Source organism: Triturus cristatus, chromosome 1_1 (assembly GCF_964204655.1).
Source record: "Triturus cristatus chromosome 1_1, aTriCri1.1, whole genome shotgun sequence".
NCBI lineage: Eukaryota > Metazoa > Chordata > Amphibia > Caudata > Salamandridae > Triturus > Triturus cristatus.
In genome coordinates this window covers 39030721-39056097 of record NC_140579.1, presented here as the reverse complement: position 1 = coordinate 39056097, position 25377 = coordinate 39030721, and the positions used below count along the sequence as shown (strand labels likewise).

Here is a 25377-nt window from a genome sequence, read left to right as displayed (position 1 = left end):
TCAGATTAAACAAGACGATTTAGGATCCAAAGTAGTTAAAAAATGGTGGGAACATGAAAAACAGGTTTTATTTTTAACGACGTGGCGGACCATTAATAAATATAATTTTTTCACACTACGGGGAGCCAATTGGCGCAGAATGATATTTTTTGGGAAATGGCTCCTCTACTATACCCCGGCGGTAATTGCCAAAATGTTTAGTAATTATACACCGATCTGCTATCGTTGTCAAAGCTTCGCCCCCGCTAACTGGACACATGTCATAGCTGAATGTTGCATGGTCAAAGAGTTCTGGTGAGATATTTTTGCTTTTTTATCTTCGATTTTTCATATACAGATATCTGTAAATTCTATTTTGATGCTTCATGGCTTTGATCAGAATCTTAATCTCTCTGTCTCACTTGCCAAACTTCTATTTATTTGCATGGTAGTGGCCAGATCATTGTTACTTCAGAATTGGCGATCAACCCAGATACCATCTTTTTATGAATGGCTACGTAAAATGCGCAGAGTTAAGATCAGTGAGCGCAACTATGCGGCGAGGATTGGAGGGGGGAGAAAATTCGAAAAAATTTGGGGAAATTTTTTCTGACTCTCTTTGTATTAAGGTTATTTTCTTAATTGTTTCTGTTATTTTAGAAGGATCTTGGTTCATTGTTTCTGAGATGTTCTGGTTTTTGTAACTTTATATTTTTTTCTGTATTGTACTTAAATGTTGTATGACACCTTTCAGTTTCAATAAAAAAAAAAAAAGAGTTAGTCAGTCAGTCATATACTTTTATTCGATAAATTAATATCATAAAAAGACACAATTGCATTAATTAACATAAATATACAATTAAAAATAAAAACAAAAGGAACACCATAAATTCGTTTACATATCAATTTCATAAGGTATAAATTCAGGAACAAATGACACACTCCCCTCATATTCACTAAAAATTCCATGCAATTAATAATGAATAATAAATATTATAATAAATATTATACTTAAAATTAATTAAAAGGTCATAACCATTTAATAAAGTCTATATAAAAACACATCATCGTCCCCGGTCAAAATACAGCATTCCCTAGGCCTACTTTTTTCTTCGTGTTGCTGATTCGAACGGCTGCCACTAAAAAATTAGCGACATGAAAATTAGTCCGGACACTACTCAATAATTGTAAGTGTATAAGTGCCGGTCTAACCTGAGCAAACCCTACTTCCTTTAGCACCGGTAGTAGATACCTTTCCCTAATGCCTGAGTAATACTTGCAAAGCATGACAAAGTGCAAAGTGTCTTGTGATGACAGATTGTCACACTTGCAGGGCTCAGCATTATCCGGTGCTCCCCATTTGGGGAAATCTCCCAAAGAATAATGAATTAAATTAAATCGAAATCTAATTAACAGAGAACGATGGAAGGGGCGTGTAACTAGCTTCAGGTAGAGTTCCAGACCTGGTAGACTCACTAACCCAAAGTGTAGTCTAACTGAAGGTTTTTTCAACTCGAATTCCTCCCTTTCAGCTAATTGTAAGTTTACCATGGCAGTTTTTATCAGATCTATGTCTGCTTTCTTAATGATTTCCGGGGCCAAAAAAAGCTCTGGCCGGCCAAGTTTTTTAAAAGTGGATTCAATGTATGCTAACCACAGGATTTTACTGGCCATATCTAGAGCTAGGCAGTCATTCAGGATCATGTGGTTCAAAGTTATCTCCTCATTAACCAAGTCTTGAGCCAACATAATATCGGGGCCATTTTCACTTTATCTAATACATAATCCAGCCCCGTCTCCACATGTATCGAATAGGTAGGGGTTGACTGTGGCACAGATAATAAGGTTCTTAGAAATGTATTTTCCACCACTTGGATTTGATGATCTTGTGAGGTATACCCCCAGATCTCAGAACCATAAGTAGCTATTGCAAGGCACTTTGCCTTGTAGACCTTTAAAATAGCTTCCATGGGTCTGGCTCCAAGACGTTTCGAAAAGCCCATCAGGGCTGATGTGGATCTAGCAAATACATTTCTTTTAAGTTTCATTTGCGGTCCCCAGGACCCTTTTTCATCAAATAAGAGACCTAAGTATGTAAAAACAGGGACCCTACTAACCTCATCTTTCCCACAGAAAAATTTCATCATATTTTTCGTTCTACTTTGTTCCCCGACTATCATTACATGAGATTTTTTTGCATTTATTTTTAGATCAAGTGACTCCATAAATATGTCAAACTTCATTAACAATTTATTTAGACCGACTCCAGTACGGGCCAGCAAAACCACATCGTCAGCATAGAGGAGAACTGGTATAGTTGTGTCTGTCTCCTACTCTCGGAACATCTAACGATGCTCCCTTCAGGGCAGGTTCTAATGCATTAATGTATAGTGTAAAAAGCAGGGGTGCCAAAATGCACCCCTGCCTAACCCCTCTTTCTGATTTAAAATACTTTGTACATCTCCTGTCTTGGGTGACTCGTATAGAAGCAATCAAGCCACAATGGAGATCAGCAAGGAATTTAACTAATGCACTATCAATGCCCATATTTAGTAAAATTTGCCACAGCTTCGACCTATTTACTAGGTCAAAAGCTGATGAGAGGTCCATGAATCCCAGGTAAAGGGAACCCTTTTTAGCTACAGTATACTTATTAATAAGGACCTGTAAATTAAGACATTGATTTAATGTGCTCCTTTTGGCTCTAAAGCCATATTGAGCATTAGTTAGGATCCCGCTTCCCTCAAAATGATCTGTCAACCTAGCTAAAATAACTCTGCCTAGTATCTTCACAGCAGAATCTATCAGGGAGATAGGCCTGTAACAGGATGGGTCATCTCTTTGCCCTTTTTTAAAGACCGGAATAATGATGGATTTTGACCAAGAGATGGGAATTATGTTTGAACCTGATGCGTTAAAAACATTAGTCAATACCCTTGCCCAAAATCTAGGGTGACTTTTATAGAGGTCCACTGGGACCCCATCCGGACCTGGCGCCTTATTTATCCTGGTCTCCGTTATTGCTTTAAATACTTCACTCTCCTGGAAGACCACTACTGGCGCTAATTCTGAATTAGAGATATCTACTTGTGGACTCTCAACCCCTTGACTTCCATAAATGTTCTCAAAGTGGGCAGTCCATTGGTCATCTTGAATATTACAATCAAGTCGGGAATTATATTCACCGGAAAAAAAAGGCTCGTTGATAGTTTGCCAAAATTTCCCACTATCCCTCAAGACCTTCTGGGACAAAAGTTTGTCCCATGCCTCATCCTTGATCTGATTTTTTCTTAACCTGATGACCTGTTTATAGGACTTCCTTAGCTCCCTAATTTGCTCCCTATTTCTAGGGCAATGTTTTAATGCTTTAAGGAGTGCCGAATGTGCCCCAGTACAAGCATTATCAAACCATCTTTTCCCACTAATAGTGGTTGTGGAATGTATTTGCTTCGTCAGCTTGCTACTAATATGTTTGCAAATAATACCAAAAGCTTCTACAATCAGTGTATTTGGTGCAACAATATCCAAGCAGATACTGACTTCCTTCTCTGTATTAGACATAACCTCCCCCAAGAAAACTTCAGGAATTACTTTCGTCCATTTCAATCTCCTGTCTTGGTCCGTTGATATCACCTCTCGTCTGGTGCCCATATTCTTGAATTCTATAAAACTTAATTGCCCCCCCTGGGCCATTTCTAAAATTACAGGGTTGTGATCACTAAAAACAGAAGACCCCACCTTATATGAAACAACACTGCCTAGGACTGGGGGAGTCATAAAAATATAATCTATGACTGTGCCTGTATCCGTGCCTTTATAGGTGGCTACCCTAGGACCTCCTACAGTACATCCCGATTCATAAAGATTTGTGGTGGCCAAAAATTTCTCTAGGGCCTCCCCTTGCATAGTGTGTTCAAAGTGTACAAAAGCGGAATATGGGGGACCATCTAAATTATCAAGAACACATTCTTGTCCACATGGGTGGATGTTAAAGTCACCCATAACAATAACCTCCGCCCATGGGTTTTTTACTTTATATGTCAATAAAAAGTCCTCTAGACATATTAAAAATTGATTTGAACATTCACTATTTTGAGAGTTATAAAAATTAACCAATAATAATTTCCCACACTGTGGCCGAAATAGCTCCACTGCCAGACAATTGTGGCAGCTCGCATCAATCTGTTTTAAGGAGCCATTCAAATTCAGGGAAAAAAACATTGCTAAACCTCCCTTTGCTCTACCATGCTGGGCCTGTTTAGCAGAAATAAAAAAATGTGTATACCCATCTATATAGAAATTATGGTTTGTGTCCCATGTTTCCTGAAATGCCATTATGTCATAGGGCTTTATCTCTTCCAACCAGGACCTATCCCTATGCTTACTTCTCATCCCGGCAATGTTCCAACTCAAACTTTCACAAGTTGATGTTTGGAGATCAGTATTAACCACTGGGCTTTCTATAACAGTTATCCTTTGTACTTCAACCCTCTCTGCCTCATTGGGGGCTGTATTAACCACCATCTGACCATAATTATCCCCTTGTAGTCAGTCACATTCTTCCATGCCAGATAGCACGTCAAATCTATTACACAGCAATATATTCCCCCAGTACTCCACTCCCTCTGCCCACTAAAAAGCTGTTTATCCCCCCTCCCTGGAAGCGCGGGTGCGTAGAAATGAGACAGGGGAAGAGGGTGAATAGATGATACCGGATCGTTTTGCTACCAATCACAGATGTAATCCACCGCCCTCCAATCCCTGAAATTAACATGTATATAGTCCCCTCCCACTGACTTTGATTTGTACCCCACCCAGCCCACTCTTCTGGCGTGGAGAATTTCAGCAGAGACATGTATTGGTAATGGACGATTCTTATTGAGCCAATGGATACACTTGTTCTTTAGCTCCTGGTATGATTCCCTCTTACCCTGACATAATGAAGGAGCCCCCACCAGAACCACTACATAAGGTGCAGACTCTGGAGGAAGCTGGATGTTTGGTAAAGGAGCTTCGCTATAGGCCATTATGCTTTTATGCGGTGCTTCCTTCTGTGTTAGAGGTTTACCAGACTCTCTTTGCAGCAGCATTCCCCTATCACCGGAATGCTCTACCCTTAACAGGTTGTTTGAGACTGGTTCAGGGGGATTTCCCCGAGGTTTTACCAAATTACCACTTGCAGGCATTTTACTGGGAGCTATAGGACCCTTAGGGACTGAGGGGGGTATCTCTACTCCAAGGGTTGTAATTATCCCCTCTCCCCCTCCCCCTGCATAGTTACTGACTGGCCCAGTGGCTTGTTTCCCTTCCCTACCCCGGGATGAGGCAAGCAATAGTTCAAGGCATACTAATCTGGAGTCAATTGAGTCCAAACGTTCACTTAATGGGGCCCAAGACTTCTTAATCAAATGTTCCATTTTTGTCCAAAAGGGTGAACCCAACTCATTTATACTATTCTGTTCATCACGCGGATGGTTATTTATATCTTCACTTGCAGGGCAAGTACTTTCAGGAATATGTAGAGCACCTTGGGTTATGGGCTTGTTGACGGTCTGAGCTTTGCTAGGTTTTCTCTTCTTCCCAGGGGTCTGTACTTTATTACCATTACGACTCCGTTTTGAAAATAGACCCTGTTCAGTTTTGGACGGCACCGCCTTGATACTAGTGGTTGACCGGGTTTTAATTTTATCAAAGCATGTACCTGTTGCAACAGGGGTAACTATATCTATACTCGTATCTGGTATACTAGCGTTGCGGGGAAGCTCATTAGTCTGGGGTCTTGCTAATTCTGGTAGCCCCTGCACCCCCTCCTCCTCTGGGGATGCCATTGAGGCCACTGAATCTTGGGTATTAGTCCAGAGTAAATCCGGAGAACGAGCTTCAACTATCCTGCCCATAGAAGATCTTTTTTCAAAGGAGATGTCAAGGGATAGTCTTTTTTCAGTTAGCTCAATATCCTTAGCAAGAGCAGAGGACACTCTAACTAAAAAATTATCCAGAGTGCCCATTAACGCTCCTCCTGTTGGCCTTCTATTATCTTTGGCATTATCCCTACAGATTGGTGGAGAAGCAGACATAATGTATACAAAAGTACTCAACCTAGCGTCGGTAATATATGCAGACAAAAGTTTGGTATGAAGTTTTCCGCAGACTGACCTTAACTGTAGATTGCAGAAAAAAGAAACTAAGGCCGGCCCGGCCTTGTCCGGTCCAGAACGGGCTAAAACGGGCCCGCCCTTGGCCCGGGCTTAGCCTGGCGCCGCCCGCGCGCGTCCGCGACGCGGAGGGAGCAACTGGTGTTTAAGCGCCTCCGGGCGCGCACGGCAGGAAGTGGGCGGTGCTGGTCACCGCTGTACAAGCTGGGAGCTGTAGTCCTCCCCCACAGCGGCCGTGCGGTGTTACAGGCAACGGCGGCGGAGAGAACAACAGCGTCAGGGCCCCAGCAGTGAAAGTGTCCTCAGGTAAGAATGCGTGTCAATCCGACCTCAGGCAATAGGTAAATGAAGCCCCCGCTCCACCGAGGGAGCAACTCGTGTTTAAGCGCCTCCGGGCGCGCACGGCAGGAAGTGGGCTGTGCAAGCTGGGAGCTGTAGTCCTCCCCCACAGCGGCCGTGCGGTGTTACAGGCAACGGCGGCGGAGAGAACAACAGCGTCAGGGCCCCAGCAGTGAAAGTGTCCTCAGGTAAGAATGCGTGTCAATCCGACCTCAGGCAATAGGTAAATGAAGCCCCCGCTCCACCGAGGGAGCAACTGGTGTTTAAGTGCCTCCGGGCACGCACAGCAGGAAGTGGGCGGTGATGGTCACCGCTGTGCAAGCTGGGAGCTGTAGTCCTCCCCCACAGCGGCCGTGCGGTGTTACAGGCAACGGCGGCGGAGAGAACAACAGCGTCAGGGCCCCAGCAGTGAAAGTGTCCTCAGGTAAGAATGCGTGTCAATCCGACCTCAGGCAATAGTTAAATGAAGCCCCCGCTCCACCGAGGGAGCAACTGGTGTTTAAGCGCCTCCGGGCACGCACGGCAGGAAGTGGGCGGTGCTGGTCACCGCTGTGCAAGCTGGGAGCTGTAGTCCTCCCCCACAGCGGCCGTGCGGTGTTACAGGCAACGGCGGCGGAGAGAACAACAGCGTCAGGGTCCCAGCAGTGAGAGTTTGCTCAGGTAAGAATGCGTGTCACTCCGACCTCAGGCAATAGGTAAATGAAGCCCTGCTGCAGAGATCTTTGTGTGCCAGCTGAATCTCAGGGAATAATAATAATGGTAGGATAACTCTGGAGGATTAACTATTTGCTGGGGAGACCTGTGTTTTGCCTAGTCCTAGTTTTGAATCAAAGTAGCATAGAGGGTTAATGTGTCTTCTGCAAAGCACATTATGTAACACACAGATGGAAGATTTTTATTTTATGTAAATAGATAAGTGGGTTGATGCTTTTAAGAAAGCGAGCCTTTTGTTTCTTGGAGTTCATAAATTCTAATCCTTCCAATATAGCAAAGTGAGCTGTGAAGGACATGTGGCACACTGTTTTATGTAACACATCCTTTATATTGATGTACACCCATATGATATATTGTCAATGTATAATCTGTACATGTGATTGATGTAAAGCGCTCTGACGCCCTGCATTGGGATGAGTATTGCTAAAGCGCTATAAAAGAAATAAAACAAAATAGTGGTATTTAAATTCTCATTTGTGTAAATACTTGGGCGACCAAACCATCTGACATTCTTACAGTGCATGCATGTCTCTTATATACAGGGGCTGTAGAAAGACAAAAGCATTCACTCTCCGGCCCCTTACTACCTGAACAATCAAACTGGTAAGAGCAGGTCAATCCAGAACACTGAGAATATCCAACTCACTCCTTCTTATTCCTTCGAAACTGAAAAAGAAAACCACACAATACCGATCGTTCTCTGGCAACGCTCCCAGGATGTGGAACGCTCTCTCTAGAGTCCTCAAATGCAACCCCTCCTTCTCCTGTTTCAAAAGGGACCTGAAAATCCATCTCCTTAACAAATACTTTCCTGACCAACGTCCACTAACCTAGACTTCAATATCCGAGTTTACTCCTCTCTCTTGACTTTCAAGGATAGTTGGTGACCGGACTGTGTTAACCACCGTATCTTCCATGCTGTATTTTTTCTATCCCTGGTTTTGCTTCCTTACTGCCTGCCTACTTTGTAATGCAATTACGTCTGTTTTTCTTTACAGTATGTATGTAAAGCGCTCTGATACCTACAGGTCAAGCTAGCGCTATATAAAACTTTTAAAATAAATGCCTCTCTTAAGTACCTGTAAAGTGATAAGATGTGAGCTTTTGTTTCCCCTCCATTGCATCTAGGTGTGAGGCTGCTCATGGTTCCCAGCCAGGATACTCCAACAACAAGAGGCCTGATGGCCCCTTAAGTCCGGCTTTTGTTATGGGCCCAACTAGAATCTCATAAGCTCCCAACCGGACCGAGCATTGCTGCTCAGAACAAAAGCCGACAAAGTGCTGGGGCTGCTGAAAGTCTTCCAGTGTCAGGAAATTACACCTGGATGAGTTCAGAATAGTTTTGTGAATTCCTGGAGAAGTAGGAAAGGACCGTGGCACTCTGCTGAAAGTGGCCAGCTTTGAAGCAGTGTAGACGGCGTCTATCCTCTGAAAATAGTAGGTGGACGGTGCCTACCCTCTACTCGAGGCCTGCAGTACTGGTATATGTAATGGGCAAATCAAATCACACATTAACCTGTAGTGTACAGAAGCATCCTCACAAATCTAGAGCAAGTGTTAAGAAATGCACTCTGCACACTGTTTGGGATTGTTACTGTGTTTGTGTGTTTGTTTGTGTGTGTGAGTATGTTTGTGTGTGTGTTTGAGAGAGAGAGAGAGAGAGAGAGAGAGAGAGAGAGAGAGAGAGAGAGAGAGAGAGAGAGAGAGAGAGAGAGACTGAGAGAGTGACAGCAAGAGCACGGGCATCAGTCTAAACTGCTGTCTTCGTCAGTGCTTGCCTAGAAGACAGTTACTGGTATCGCCCTGATTATTAAAATGGAAAGTGCTGTTAGCTGCTGAAACAGCACAAATAAAAGTGTAAGCTTCTGAAGCAGCAAGATTGGCAAAGGAGATGCCCTCCCTTGGCACAAGAGATGCCCTGAAGATGCCTCGCCTTTAATCATGCGATTCAGATCAGGGGTGGATGCGGGCTTCCCAGCTTCGCCTTCGCCCTGAGCATCATGAACCAAGGGAGACAGGCGTCTGCCCTCTGTAGCCCCTGGCGGAGCACAGCTGGCGGTCTATGGGATTCCTGTTCTTCAGTTGGAAAGACCTTTTCTGTCCAATATCTCAGGGGTCGTTAAAGCAGCAGGAGGAACAGAACATGACAGGATTCAAAGAGAGCTATTTACTTACTGTAGATTTTACTCCTTGCCTTTTCATTAGACTTCCAGCAACACACAAGCATTGGCAAAGTCAATAGGTCTCGTTTTATTCATCTTTTGGCTTTGACAATATTTTTGCCACCGCTGTGTGGCATCGGCATAGAGGAAAATGCTTTTTAGGTCTCGCCTGAGACAGCGCATGCTGTCTCTTTGAGACATTTAGTAAGTGGCTTTTAAAAGTGCCACCAGAGGCTTATGCTGGCCTGCAGCTTGCGTTCACGAGAGCGTGCACATGCACAGCTGCCATCTGTCATTTTATTGCTGTAATCAGGCTCCTCTGCTTGCACTACCCCCTCCCTTTTACCCCTCCCTCCTGGTCAGCCTCGCTCTCCCAAGCGCCTCGCTTAGGCACATACATAGCTTGGGAATTTCGAGCGGAAGAGTGAAAACCTCGAAGAGCTCTCCCGGCTTGTAGCTTGCCCTGTCTTGTGATATGTGACTCACGCTGTGCACGGGGTTGAGCTCTATACCCTTGGATACCCTTGAATTGCAGCCAGTGTCAAACGGCCCCCTCCCTAGTCAGAGGGAATGACAGAACTAATGGCATTTACCTCTGCTTCCTTTCCCTGAACACACGACCCTCGTTGTGTCTGGTATCAGGCAAACGTGGTGCCGAATAATATTTAACAGAAACGGTAGCCGTGTATTTAAAAGAAAAACCCCCACCGCCCCCCCACCCCACACCTCACTGGATGACTTGCCTTTCCCTACCCCCCTAGCGCTCTTTCCTCAATGCCCTTTCCCTACGATTAGCGCTCGTTTTTGCTGCACATGATTCGAGGTGAGCAGCACCTCCCGAGCGCGTGCCTTTGTTCCCGCATATTCTACATCTGCTTGAGTTTTGGTTCAATGCCTTCAGTAAAGCTTGCATGCTTTTTGTGTTTTTTGGTCCCACTTGGTGCTTTCGCGTGTTGAGGTGTTTCTTTTGTAACTGTAATTTCCAAAGCAGTTTGGGAGTCAGTTTTTCACATCCCTGCTCCTGCCTGATACCCGGAGGCGGAATCTGAGCCACATGTGACCAGAGTGGCAGGTGAAGCCTTGCAGGCTGGGAGCAGCTGTACGGGGCTCTTGAAAACACATCAGCTGCTCAGAGCGTACACAGAAGCCCGGCTTTCTTATCTCCAAAATACCATACAGGGGCGACGGACTGGTGGAAGTTGTCTGAACGAGCTGTGAGCATTCCTTTCTTCCCTCAAGAAGGGCTGCCATTAGATCTGGCAATTGACATTGTGTAGCGCCAGGTTTCCACATATCTGATATTTGCCTCATAAATGTACAGCCTCGCATTAGCTGCATGTTCACCGTCATCCTTTTCGTTATGGTATTATGTTGTAGATTTACAAAGCACTACCCCGGACAAGGCTTTGAAGTGCTTTGCTAGCGGACTCGCAACTCTGCGGAGCCCGGAGTTACTTTGTAGAGCTAGCTGTAACTGCTGCATTTGGTGGCAAATAATGCACAGTCCCTCGAATTATATGGTAGAGAGAAACAAAATTATGCGGCATGAAGCACGAAATTTATGCAGCAAATTTTCTGGCAGTATTACTTCGCTATTTTGTGCTTTTTTTCACAATGTTAATACTTCCTGGGCAAAATGTTTCATCTCATTAGCATTAGGTGAACAGGGTTAATGTCTAAACACAGCAACGAGCAACTGGAATGTGACACTGTGCACTAACACCGGTAGCAGCATTTCCAGGTCCTTTTAATTAGTTTGAGTTAGAAAAAAACATAGCAGATGCTGGATTATGTGGCAAAACCATAATTATTTCGAAAGCTGCTTCAAGTCTCATATTTCCAGTAGCCTTGGTTATTCGACATGAGTCGGCATACCACTCAGTTTACAGTGCTTTTAATTTAGAGGAAAGCTGGTTGTTCATTGTTTTTGATGCGGATGGTTTAGCTATGTATACACTGGCATTCATAATTGTCTCTCTGTGATTAAAGGGAATGAGGCGCTTGCCTTATTATCCTGTTGTGTTGTCATCTTAGTACAGTGTGTCTACTGGATGGCAGCCATCTTGTTATCTGCAGCCATCTTGTTATCTGCAGATAACAAGATGTCCCAGATGTCGCAGCCGCCATCTGGGTTTCTGTCATGGCTCATTCCTCCCGGCACCCTTTCCTTTCCCTTGCTCTCCCAAGCGCCGCGCTCCACCCCTCCCAACCACAGAGCGCGTCCCCGCGATCGTGATTACTTTTGCTTTTGCGGCCGCGTTACTTTCACGGCCGCGCTGCCAATGCTTGTTTCTCTTTCTTCTACCATCGCTGATGCAGTAATGGGGCTATTGTCGGTACTTCCCTACAATCAATGGGGCATATTATCAAGACAGGCGATAAAATTATCGCCGCTTTAGCGGCAGAAAACTGCCGCTAAAACGGCGATAATGGGCTTGATAATATGCTCTATGGAATTCCAATTGAAGCCCATGTTAGACGTGAAGGACACATTTTTTCGCCTGTCTTGATAATATGCCCCAATATGCGTTATATTAAGAGCAACGTAATAGTATATCTTTGAGCATGGTTGTGTGCGGGGCAGAGAAATAACGTGAATTTAGGATTATGCAGTTGAAGTGTTTGTTTAAATGGAACTGTCCCTACATTTGAAAGGCGGGTATGGTGCTGCACAACCTGGCAGCGTTACCCATTCATTCTTTTTAAATGGTCACTTTCTAGATTTGGCGCTCGTTCCTCTGACTCTCAGAAGCGCAGTCGTGGGTCACTTCACAGGGTTTTTTTTTTTTTGGTTTTTTTTGTTATCTATTTCCTTTTGACGGTGCCACACGTTTTACTTTCCTGCAGCCCGTTGGATTTCCACTTGGCTCGCAGTACGCATGCTTGCTTTTTAAAAAGTACCCCTTTGTAGTGGTATACAGATATTGGGAGGGAATTATGAACTTTCTGGCGCACTGTCACTTTAATTCCGCTAGTTCAAAAAAAGGTCAGGCAGGACATATGGGTAAAACAGCAAGAATAATAACCTCATTCATAAAACAGACGCCTACATAAAAGAATAATAACAACCTTCACGCGCCAAATGCAGAGCTGTTTACTGGATGCTGAAGGCAAGCAACAAGGGAAAGTGTACATCTCAGGTGCAAACAGCTGCTCGCTCAGGGGATAGCTCTGCTGGCTGAGGCCACAACCCGCACAAGCTGTGTTTTTCTGAGGCAGTTTATAATTTAGTGAATGAACCCGTGACATGCCTGTAAAATGAGGGATCGCTTTGTTCTAAAACGCATCTGCCTGCAGCATCGATCTGCATATTCTGAGGATAGCGCTGCGTTCCAGGGCATCAGACTTCTAACTTCTGTGTAATAAAGGCGTTGTTGTGGTGTGTAATGGTGACACTTGCACCATATGTGTAATCTGAGGAATAGCCGTGCTTTCTAATGCTTCCGCTTGTAGCACGCACTCAAACCGAAAGGTAGCTCTAATGTTAATTCACCTTCACGTCATTGCGCTATTACATTAATAACAGGTCAGGTATCTAATGCACGAACTTGTAGCATTCCTGTAATCCGGGCAACAGCCCTGCTGTTTCGTGTGCTGGCCTCCAACATCTGTGTGACATGAGCGACTGCTGTGCAGCCTGTAACACCTGAGTGTGTACGACACATGGGGGCAGTGCACCTGGCTCACATAAGGGCTAGTTCTGCTGTTTGATGCATAAGCCAGAGAGATCTGTGTAATACAAGGGATAGCTTGTCTGTTCCTCCAATAGTGAAATGGCCCGAGGAACAGATCTCCTATAGAAATGCACCTTCTTATAACGACCAAGCAGCGTGACGGATAGCAGCAGTGTACAAACGCTCATTATTCAAATTCTATACACCTGAGAGATGGCTCTGCTGTACAATGGACCTGTGAATCAACGTCACCTGAGGGAGGTTCTTTATGTTGAATGTATCTGTATGCGTTCTCTTTCCTCTGAGCTATCTCAACTCTTTGCCAGGGCCTAGAAGGCCTTGTGGTCTGGATTCCTCGACATTCACTTGCCACATCAGTGTAATCTGAAGGGTAGTTATGTGGCATAAGAAATACATTAATAGTATATGTATGGCCTTAATAAAGCTGAGAGATCTCTGACCTGACTTTAGAAGACACGATCGTAGGCTATTCAGATAAAATCGCCAACCACAACAAACAAGCATTGGCATAGCCAATAGGTCTCACCTTTGGGACCTTATAAGTGTTTAGCCACGCAACAGTTAATGTTGTTGCAGTAAGAATATTGTGCTGCATAACTAAATACTTATAAGGTCCCAAAAGCGAGACCTATTGGCTGTGCCAGTGCTTGTTGTAAAAGCCGTGCAGCATCGGCAAAAAAAGGCATGCTCATGCAGCCACGTTATACCCGAGACACACGCTTAGGTCTCCATCCATGAGCGTGCCTACTGAATGATGCAGTGAGTTATGTTATGTTATGTTACGCGCAGCTGCCCCAGCTAAGGGGCGTCCTGGCGCATGACAAGGTAGACGTAGCAACACCTAACACAACAGTAAAAGCAGTAGAACATAACATCTATAGGGAAAGTTAAAATAAAAAGGTTTTTATGGCTCCATCAGGCGTATCTCCAACGGGAGAGAGTTCCACAGCAATGCTGCTTTTACCCTAAAGGACCGACCTCCCGCTCGACTAAGCTTAAACCTAGGAACCACCGCAAACGCTTGGCCCAATGATCTCAGGGAGCGGGTGGGAACGTAAAAAGACAGAAGGTTAGAAAGAATCCGAGGCGCTAGGCCCTTCAGAACCTTAAAGGCCACACATAAAACTTTGAAATTAATTCTAGTTTTAACCGGTAGCCAGTGCAGGGATCTGAGAGTACTGGAAACAGAGCAAGACCTGGGCAAGCCGACTATAGCTCTAGCTGCTGCATTTTGGACCCGTTGGAGTCGGCTAATGTCAGCCTGGTTCGCTCCTACCAGGAGAGAGCTGGCATAGTCCAAGCGAGATATTATAGTTGCTTGCACCACCAGCTGCCTGGTAGGGGGATCAAAAAACTTCAGGACGTGTCGTAATCCGCGGAGCACCCCAAAACAGCAGGCCGCAGTTTTCTTCGAATGTCCCACAAAGCTGAGCGTGGGCTCAAGCCACACTCCCAGATTTTTCAGCTCTGTAACCGGAGTAGGAGCAGGCCCAAGTTCCGAAGGCCACCATCTCTCCCCCCAGAGCTCCGACCCCCTTCCGACGACCATAACCTCGGTCTTCTTTGCGTTGAGCTGGAGACAGTTTGCATTCATCCAGCTCGCCACCGCCCTCAGTCCACTCTGGAACCTGGGGGCCTCAAGCTCGGCATCCCCGCTGATAGTAACCGCTAGCTGAGTGTCATCTGCATAGGAGACCACGGTCATACCCCACTGCTTGATGACATCAGCGAGCGGCCTCACATAAAGATTGAAGAGCGTGGGACTCAGCGAGGATCCCTGTGGCACCCCCAGGCCCAGAGGATGGAATTTGGACTGATGGGGTGGAATTGCGACGCAAAAGGAACGGTCGTCAAGGAAGGAGCGGAACCACTGTAGGGCAAGACCACTGATGCCTATCTCCTCCAGGCGACGCAGGAGGATGCTATGTGAGACAGTATCGAAGGCGGCGCTCAGATCTAATAATACTAGCGCCGCCGTCTGTCCCGCATCAAGCACCCAACGCAGATGTTCGACCATAGAGAGGAGAGCTGTCTCCGTACTGTGCCCAGCACGGAACCCAGTCTGAGTGTCATCCAGGATGTTAGCTCGAGTGAGATGGTCCGAGAGCACCTGGTTGACATGGGCTTCCATAACTTTCGCCGGCCAAGGGAGCAGGGAAATAGGCCGGTAGTTCTCCGGTTTGGAAGGGTCCAAAGAGGGCTTTTTCAGGATCGGGGAGACCACCGCCCGCTTCCATTTTGCTGGAACCGTACCCGTCGCCAGCGAGATGTTAAAAAGGGAACGCACTATGGGGCGTCCCACAAAGGACTGCTCTCTAAAGAGGACTGGTCTTAATGGATCTAAAGGAGACCCAGACTTGATATCGTGAGATACCCTATCAAATTCCTCAGAAGAAAGCAGAGGAAGGGACTCCATGATAGGGAGGCCAGGAGTAATCTCCAACGTCCCCGGAGGTAGCCCCACAAGGGGAAAGGCCCGATAAATACCTTGCACTTTCTCCAAAAAGAAGGATGCCAGAGCTTCGCAATGCGAAATAGAGGCCAATGCCGGAGAGGAAGGTCTTTTGGCCAACAAGTCCTTGAGGGCCTTAAAAATCGCTTTAGATGGATTAAAGCTAGTGCGGAATTCCTCCGCGTAGAACGCCGCACGCGCTCTACATATAGCACGATGGTAGGCCTTCACGGAGGCCAAGTATACCACTTTCCTAGTTTTGTCATAATCCTTCCTCCACTCTCTCTCCGCCCGTCTACAAGTGCCCTTCAACACACGAAGGGCACTATCGTACCAGGGACTAGAATCGCGAGAGCGAGATTTACTTGCCATGATAGGTATTAATGAATCAAGCGCCCTGGTGATCCACTGACAAAACTGATCATAGCCCAATTCAGCATTGTCCAAGGATCCCAACGGATCAGCGGCCAAGACATTGTGAATGTCCTCTAATCTAAGTTTATTCCAGTGTCTTTTAAAAACTGGTTTGGACGGAGGACTAACAAGAGTCTCCGGTAGAGGAGCCCGAATGGCCACCAAAAAATGGTCAGTCCACCCCAGAGGAGTTATAGAGGAAACTGTAGCTTCCATAAGGTTCGAAAAGAAGGGGTCCAGCGTATGCCCTCCTACATGGGTAGGCAGTACTACCTTTTGGGATAGTTGAAGGGCCTCAAGGTCAGCTAGAATGTTATAAACAGCCGGCACGCTCTTGTTGTCAAAATGGAGATTAAGGTCTCCCAAGATAGAAAAGTTGGCACAGCCAAGTGCCAACGAGCTGACAACATCCGGGAAGACTTCCCTAAAAGCCACATCGCTGCCTGGAGGTCGATAGACCACCATACCCGAAATCGAGAACTGGGGGCTGATCAAAATCTTAAAGGAAGCACTTTCACATCCCGCAATATTCAGTGCCTTCCAACTACATGGAAGACTGGATCTAACTGCAAGGGCAATGCCCCCACCTCTAGAGGAGCGATTTAGAGTAAAAACAGAGTACTCAGGGGGGAAAGCCAAATTGATAATAGCTACGTCCTGTTCCCGCAGCCACGTTTCCGTGATCGCAAAAACATCTGGAGACTCCTCCTGTAAAAGATCATACACGGCAAGATGATGCTGAACCAAAGATCTCACATTCAAGCTAAATATGCGAAGTCCAGGTATCGTAGCATCATCACGGGGAGTAAAAAGAGGAGACCTCTTAACGATAGATGCCGGGGGGCCAAGTGCCCATCTCTGACACGCGCAGCGATAAGGACCGCTTAGCGGATGAATAGGTGTCTAATCACAGCTAGGAATGAACGACGCAATTGACCGCAGAGTGTCGATAGAATACGTTATCATCCCCAAGCCAAAATGAGCAAAGAGACTGTATGAGACCTCGGCACCCCGTGCGCCCTCGACGCGGACGAGCGCAGACGGGCAGGACTCTGGCACGACTCCGGCTAAGCGACGGCGTCACACTGCGCGATCCCGCTGCGCGGGAGGAGCGACTTTAAATAGAAGTCCCGCGAGGCTGCCCTATCGCAGGAACACTCGTAATGGCGCCCGTCGGGAGAGTAGAGACGAACCCAACCAAAGATGGCGGCCACCCAGGGCTATAGACCACCCGTGACCCGGACCCACCAAAGCGGCGGTGCAACCAACAATTTAAGTGCGGTAAGAGGGAGGGAGCACCCTACCTAATCCCAGATTTAAAAACAAGGCTAAGAAATAAACATGAACCTAAATACAAAAACGGGGGAATTTGATTTTAAAATGTCACCGCTATCGCAGCAGTGCGAGTGCAGCTATCACACTACCTTGTCAGGTTACCAGCAAAGAAAGAGGACCGCCTTAAATAGAAGTCCCGCGAGGCTGCCCTATCGCAGGAACACTCGTAATGGCGCCCGTCGGGAGAGTAGACACGAACCCAACCAAAGATGGCGGCCACCCAGGGCTATAGACCACCCGTGACCCGGACCCACCAAAGCGGCGGTGCAACCAACAATTTAAGTGCGGTAAGAGGGAGGGAGCACCCTACCTAATCCCAGATTTAAAAACAAGGCTAAGAAATAAACATGAACCTAAATACAAAAACGGGGGAATTTGATTTTAAAATGTCACCGCTATCGCAGCAGCGCGAGCGCAGCTATCACACTACCTTGTCAGGTTACCATCTATCTATCTGTCTGTCTGTCTGTCTGTCTGTCTGTCTGTCTGTCTGTCTGTCTGTCTGTCTGTCTGTCTGTCTGTCTGTGTATCTATAATTTACCAATCCAGAACGGCAGAATATTCAGTTGCACTTGAGCACATTTCTTAAAGCAGAGTGGCCCGGCAACAACTGGGAGCTGCCACAGCGCCAAAAAAAGTAAAAATAAAAAAATCATTTGAAGCACCAGAAGGGATGAGAGAGCAAGGAAGGAGTGGGTGGGGGGAAGCAAGACGGAGTTGGTGGAAGGGGAAAGAAAAAGCAGCACCCCAGACAGAAAGAGCAATTCAGGGGATAGGGGTCAAAACACAGAGAAGGGAGAGAGCAACAAGGAGTCAGGGTGGGGTAGAACCAGGTAAGAGAGAGAGAGAGCAGCAAATAAAAGAGAGATACAGAGACAGGAGGAGTGTTTGCCAGGGGAGGGGTTTGGGGGAAGAAGCACACGAGGAAGAGAGCTGGAAAACACATGCACTCTCAAGGGGGGCTTAAATAAAAAGTAAAAAGTAGTTTCCTAAAAGTGAGCAGTGGAAAGATGTCAACCAATAAAAAGGATAGTAAAGAGAAAGAGAACAAATGAGAGTAACCCCACTGGGGTTAGCCGACATAAGGTCTTTCGTGAGACTTAAAACTGAGAGTGTTGAGGGCTTAAATGGTAGAAAAGCGGCCATCCATGTGATGTTATCGCGGTTGAAGAGTGTAACTCCTGCAATTTTGTAGAATTGATGCCCATGGATGCCCATGGCATTAGTCAACCTCCAAATATTTTTTCATATTTTTTCATACTTTTTAAATAATAATGGTTTTTATGAATGCTCGTATGAGGATTCTAAGCAAACTGGTGAAATGAATGACATCACATGAAGTGAAGGTTCTTTTGAGACTAAGGCTTTGATGTAATTCACGGTGTGCATACTGCCATTCTGCCAACGGGACTGAGTAAATTACTTCGTCCCCATGATGGAGAGGTTGCCCAGGAATTTATCAATGACTGCCAAGAAAGTGGTCACTTATACAAGCACTGCCAGGAACTGCCCATTTTAAAATATTTTTGTGCTGCTTTTTATGCCTCTTTCTGCTTACTTTTCTGTTTGTCTCTCTGCCCTTTTGTGCATGTTTCTTTTTTTGTACCTCTTGTATGTATGTTTCTGTTCTTTTGTGCATCATTGCCCTCTTTCTTTTTTCCCGACCTTATCCCCCCAGTGCCACTAACCCTTTGCCATGCTTTCTGGCATCCTGTGCCCTCTCTGCTGCCCCAGATCTCCTTCCTCTTCCCTCGGCCTACTTAATGGTGGCCCAACATTGACGCACCAATGTTGTGCCTACGATAAGATTGTCTGTGTCAATCCGTGCCTAGATGCACCCAGTGCCAGGAACCCTGATCCTCCCATGGCCCACCACTACTCCACTGCCTCTCTCAATGTTCTTAACCCAAGCCCACCTCTCGCCGACCTGCAGCTACCCTGCCATGTCGCCCATGCTCTCAACCCTGGCCATCACTCGCATTGCTGCTGCCATGCTGCACCACACTACCCGAAAGAGCATTCACCTGCACCTCCTGCTGCTTCACCTGCAGCCCCACACCTACTCTCACTGCCCCAACAACCACCATGTTCGTACCTACAGCACCCAGCACCCCACCCACTCAAGTACATTAAAACCAGCAGCCAGGGTGTGCCACAGGGCTCATGTTTGAGCCGAACCATGTCCAACATCTACGTGGCCCCCTTGGCCACGCTGCTGAGATGACACGGGTTCGTACCAATATCCTACGCAGATGACACCGAACTCATCTTCTCCTTCGATAAGTCATCTCAGACAGTTCAAGCCTCCTTTTCCTCTGGCATGCTGGCCATCTCACAGTGGATGAGCAGTAACTTTCTGCAACTGAATGCCAGTAAAACGGAAATTATCCTCTTCAGAGAAGCTCCACTCCTATGGGCACCTACTTGGTGGCCTAAAGAATTGGGTACTGCTCCCGCCCCAAAAACCACAGCAAAAAACATAGGGGTGCGTCTCGACCAGGTTCTAACAATGAAAGAACATGTTACCCACACAGTTTCTAGGTGCTGGGCCTTCTGAGAAGAGTCCTCCCCTATCTCCCGGACTCCTTTCGAAAGACTCTTGTACAAGCCCTGGGACTGAGCAAACTAGACTATTGCAACGCTCTACTGGTTGCAGCCAACGAGTATGCCCTAAACCGCCTGCAAGTGGTACAAAATACCGCAGCTCGCTTAGTTGCTAACGCACCCTACAGGTCAGCCTCACTCCCGCTGCTACAACAACTACATTGGCTACCTGTGCGGAAACGGGTGAAGTTCAAGCTCTGTTGCCTGACACACAAAGCACTGTGGGGTAACGGTCCCCCCTACTTGGCGGAGAGGCTCCACCAATATATCCCTACAAGGGACCTGAGATCCCGGTCTAAATCCCTGCTCAAAATCCCCAGGATAAAAAAAACACGAACAGGAGGAAAAGCCTTCTCCCATCAGGCTCTCCTAATATGGAACCAGCTCCCCCTGCCCTTAAGACAATGCCCGGATTATTTGAAATTCAGAAAGGCCCTGAAATCCACTCTCTTCTTGGCATAACATTCCACCACAATTCCTTCTGAAACTCCGCAAGAGTCGAGATACCCCTCCAGGGGTGATTCGTGCGCTATATAAGCCAATTAACATAACATAACACATCTACACACTACATCTCACTGTCATGCATGCTCCTCAACACATGGCTGCTCAGCAAACAAGCCAAGGACAATAGGACCTCCTGGATGACCACACCCGGACATCCTCTTCCTCATAAAAAAAATAGCTGACCCTAGTATCAGCACCACACATTGTCAATGCCATCCCTGCCGAGTATAGGATCATCAGACAACACCGCCAAACAGGCCAACTAGAGGAATTGTCATCATCTTTACCACCTCTGCTGACAGCTAAACCAACTACATGGAGCATCTCACCTTCACTCTGCTAATCACAGGCAACTGTATCCTATGTGTGCCAGGGTTGTAGGCCTCCTGGACCCTGTGCCAATTTCACCAGCAACATCACAGACTTTGTTGCTCCATTCATCGACTCAGGTGACTTCATTCTCCTAGGAGAAACTAAACTTTCCCTTGGAGGGCCTCACCGATGCCACCCTCCTTAAAAGCCTTGAAATTCTTGGCGTCACCCATCCTGTATTGGTCCCAACAATGCCACCAGAGATATTCAGAATGCCGTTCTGGATGCTGTTTCCACTTTCTTCAATGCCATCACGATCCACAAACCAACACTCATCATGTGGACTGATCACACCCTCGTCAGTTTCGGCATCAGCATACTGCACCACAGAAGACCAACCACCGCAGCCCTGGTCCACCGCTGCTGTAAGAACACATCAAAGAAGGACTGGGCTTCCGTCCTCTCCAAGAACCACCCCAACCATACTGGAAACCTAGCCTAAGACATTGAGAACTTCAATGAATGGATCACCACCTGCACCAGCACCCTAGCCCCGCACAAACAAAGCTAAATGGCAAAAACATGAACTTCAAGCAGCTGGTACACAGAAGAACTCAAGATGACCTAGAAGAAGAAGCAATGAACAAGTGCATTTTCAAACCTGCCTTGAGGCGTTACCATCGCTAAATCCAAAACACCAAGCGGACAGCCCTAATATATCGCATCAATGACAGCTGCAACAGCAGAAAAAAAAATCTCCATCATCCAACATTTCAAAACACCCACAGCCCCCTACTGCAACATTGCCCCAACACAAGTACTGTACAACAACCCCTCTGACTTTATCAACAACTAAATCCCAGCCATATGCAAAAACTTTGAACCTTAACCTGACCCCATCAACCTCACAGCCAGCCTTCCAATCTTGGCTGAAGAACACAGCCTAATCACATGGAACACCATCACAGATGAGACCACTACAGTCATGAAGTCCATCAACTTCATGCACACATCGGACCCATGCCCCATCCCGCCTTCAGCAAGGGACTCACCCCAATCAGTAAAACCCTCCCTCTCATCTTCAACACCTCCATTGACATAGCCATATTGCCAAAAGTCTGGAAGCATGTTGGGGATGTTGTTTTCTCCCAAGGGTCTGTGTTTTACACCCACTTTTGTTTAACAGGGTGTCTACCCTGTGGTGTACCCGAGTATGGGGAGGTTGTGTGGGTGACCGCCCTTCTTTGTTGCAGTGTTTTTATCTAAGCTGCTGTGTCTTCCCCAAGGGAGGGGGATGGGGCGTGTAGCAATGTGGTTTGCGATTGTAATGTTTAACATCTTAACATTTCTGTTCATGCCAGTGAAATTCATGATACCTCATGCATTACACCTGTGGATATGTGTACCTCATTGTTGCACTTTCCTGCTAAAATTTATTGGGGTATCTTACGTGTCTTTACTTTTACTTCTGTTGTTCCCTAAGGAAAGAAGGTGTGTAGTAGATTACTGGTTAGCTTTTCTCTACTGTACTGCTCTGTTGGAATGTTGCATGACATCATGGAATGCCTGGGTGCCTCTCTAGGTGAGATTGGCAGTTGGTGGACTCAGGCTGAGCTGTAAGGCTCCTGGTGGGGCTATTCTTGTACTATCTAACTTCCTTCTGTTATCCTGACCACCTATGATGGAACCAAGCTACCAATAAAGAAGTAACCTACATGAACTGATGGACTCTGTATCATCCTTTACAACAGGTGCCTCCAGTGAGAAGGATTTGGCAATCTTGACCACAGCCCCCAGAGGCCTCGACTCTGGAGATCGCAGCACCTGGTCGGTCGTTTGCCAGCACACCCAGGGCAGCGGATTTTTCATCCACCCCTTGGGCCTGGAGCTACTGGTGAACCACAGAAGCTTAAACTCTTCTGAGTGGACCGTGGACAAGGTGTTTTACAATGGCCAGTACTACGACAGCATGGAAGAGCTGGAAACTCAGTACAAGGCCGGCAGGGTGAAAAGTGTCAAAATTGCAAAACTGCCTCTTGGGGATGAAATGGGATCCCTTAAAACCAGGTCTGGTACTATGCCATCTGTGCCCTTCCAGTTTGAACCCAATGGAGCACGTTACAGTGTCAAGAACAATCAAGTCCTCTTCCAGTCTTGGAGCTTTGCCTTCGGCCTCAATGTGAACTCAGGGATGCGTCTCTTTGACATCAAATTTAATGGGGAAAGGATTGTCTATGAACTTAGCGTCCAGGAGGCCATCGCAGTATATGGCTCCAATGCGCCAGGTGGGATGATGACCAGATACATGGACAGTAGCTTTGGGATTGGGAGATTCGCCTTTCAGCTCGTCAAGGGAGTTGACTGCCCCTACTTGGCCACATATGTTGACTCACACTATTTCATCGACGATGCTAAGCCGGCAACAAATCTAAAGTCTATATGTATCTTCGAACATAACATTGGCTTACCATTGAGAAGACACTATTCCAACCTCTACTCCTTATATTACGGAGGTCTTCCAAATACAGCCCTGGTGATTAGGACTATCGCCACCCTGGGAAACTACGACTATGTGTTCGATTTTCTCTTCTACTCAAGCGGAGCCATTGAGTCGCGAGTCCATGCAACGGGATATATATCCGCCTCATTTTACTTTGCGGATGGCAATGACTACGGCAACCGTGTCGGCGAAAACACCTTGGGAACAATTCACAACCACTTCATTCACTATAAAGTGGACCTGGATATTGCTGGTAGGTCTACCTATGTGCCTCATTGTGGTGAGTGAGAGGCAGCGCATTGTTTTATCACAGGAAGTCCTCCCTCCCTTCCCAGAAAGGTTGGTAGGTGCTGTAACTGCCTTCCAGTGGCAACATTACTTTTTTAGGGGGGTGTGGGGGCATTAAAATCAACTTTAAAAATACCCTAGACCTTAGTTATAGTTTAAAGAGAAAGACCGAGCTGGAGACTTAAGTAGAGAAAGGGTAGCGCCACTCTAGAGAGGAAAAGTGTATGTTTTTATGCATGCTCCTATCAGTCAGTCAACAATCTTTATTCGGTTTCTTTCATAAAAACCAAAAAACAGCATGAAAAAGTGGAGATAAAAAAACTCCCAAAAAATACAAGTTGACAATATGTCCACAACTACATGTAAACAGATTGACTACACATCATGATGCGAATAACATTCTTCACAAACGAACAGCACCAGATAAAAAATGGCCACATTAAAACAAAATAGCAAGACCGGGCTGGAGACTTTTGTAGAGGAAATGTGGCCGCACTGTAGAGAGGAAAAGTGTCTCACTAGATGCGCCGGGCAGACTTTTTCTAATTTATGCTTATTATATATGTTTCTAAAGAATTCGTAGCTATGCATTTATATGTGAATCACAAAACCCAATATAAAAATATCTAAAATATAATGTGGAAAACATTAATGTCGAAATGATTAATGGGGTCTTTACTTCACCTCCCTTTCCTTTTTATGGCGCGATTCCCTGAGCTCCAATTTACACATTTGATCCTTCGCCTTTCTTCAGCATGCTTTCCCTGAATCTTTTTAGGTCTCGCCTGACCCAGCGCATGCGCTGAGTCAGGCGAGACATTTAGTAGGTGGGTTTTGAAAGTGCTACCCACATTTTTGTGCTGGCTACAAGCTTCAGTGCACAATTGCGTGCACGCGCACAGCTGCTGCCCGCATTCCCCCCTCCCTTCTCGCCCAGCCATCTGCCTTTCCTGTGCCAGCCTTCAGCACCATGACCCTCCCCCCCCGCTGCTGCGCGCGCATCCCTAGCGTGCTTTAGCGCGTCATCGCGCTCGCGATCACTTTCGCTTTCAGAGTGATCGCGATGACTTTCGCTTTTACAGCCGCACGGCCAATGTTTGTTATATTGTGCTGAGAATGTACTTTTAATGGCAAATACATTTTTGTGTATGTTTTAATTGTACACTTTTAGGATTACATTTTCTTACTCGAAAAACACCCTACGTGTTTGTTGTTGTAGTTCATACTTGTGTCTGGAAAATATTTTGATTGAGAGTTGTTTAGGGAAATGAAACTCATATTAAAGTTTACATTTCATAAGAGATAGGGAGTAATCCATACTTGAGGCACGTATATTGAGATAGAGCCAGAGATGATTCAGCTTTAGCGATAAATCTCCCTCCTGAGTGATAATCAGAGAGCCACTGACACCAAGCAAAATGTACAAAGACTACAAGTAAAGCCCTGGCCCCGCCCACATTTACTACTAAATGTACAGCTCTGTGTGCAGAGATCTCCGCATATGTGATAGTGACCTCCACACAAAGAGGCGCGTGGGTTGTGAATTGCGTTTAGTATTAGGTGAGTATTAGTGGTAGTATGAGTGTTCTTCGATAGCACTATAATGTCCTGTATTTTTTTTACAGTGTTTTATTTAGCGGTAACTTGACCTGACGGTATCAGAGCGCTTTACATGAGCACCAGTTACGTTACTTTCTTAGTTTACTCTCACTGGGATTCTTGGGGTATATTCTGTAAACCTCTGAGGGCAGAGGTGATGTCACATCATTCCTGCGTGATGTGGGCACAGGAGAACACACTGGTGGTTGTGTATATTTCTGGACTGCTTAGAAATGCAAAAACACCACCACTGCCATCCTTTAATTACTGGACTGAGTACATTCACAGTGCTCACAACATGGATAAAGGCGTAAAATGGCAG

The 25377-nt window shown here is 46.2% G+C and overlaps 1 pseudogene; it reads left to right on the top strand.

Annotated features, from left to right (window-relative positions):
• The first annotated feature begins 22391 nt into the window (after positions 1–22391).
• Positions 22392–23456, top strand: LOC146869289 (amine oxidase [copper-containing] 3 pseudogene; annotated as a pseudogene).
• The last annotated feature ends 1921 nt before the right edge of the window (positions 23457–25377 follow it).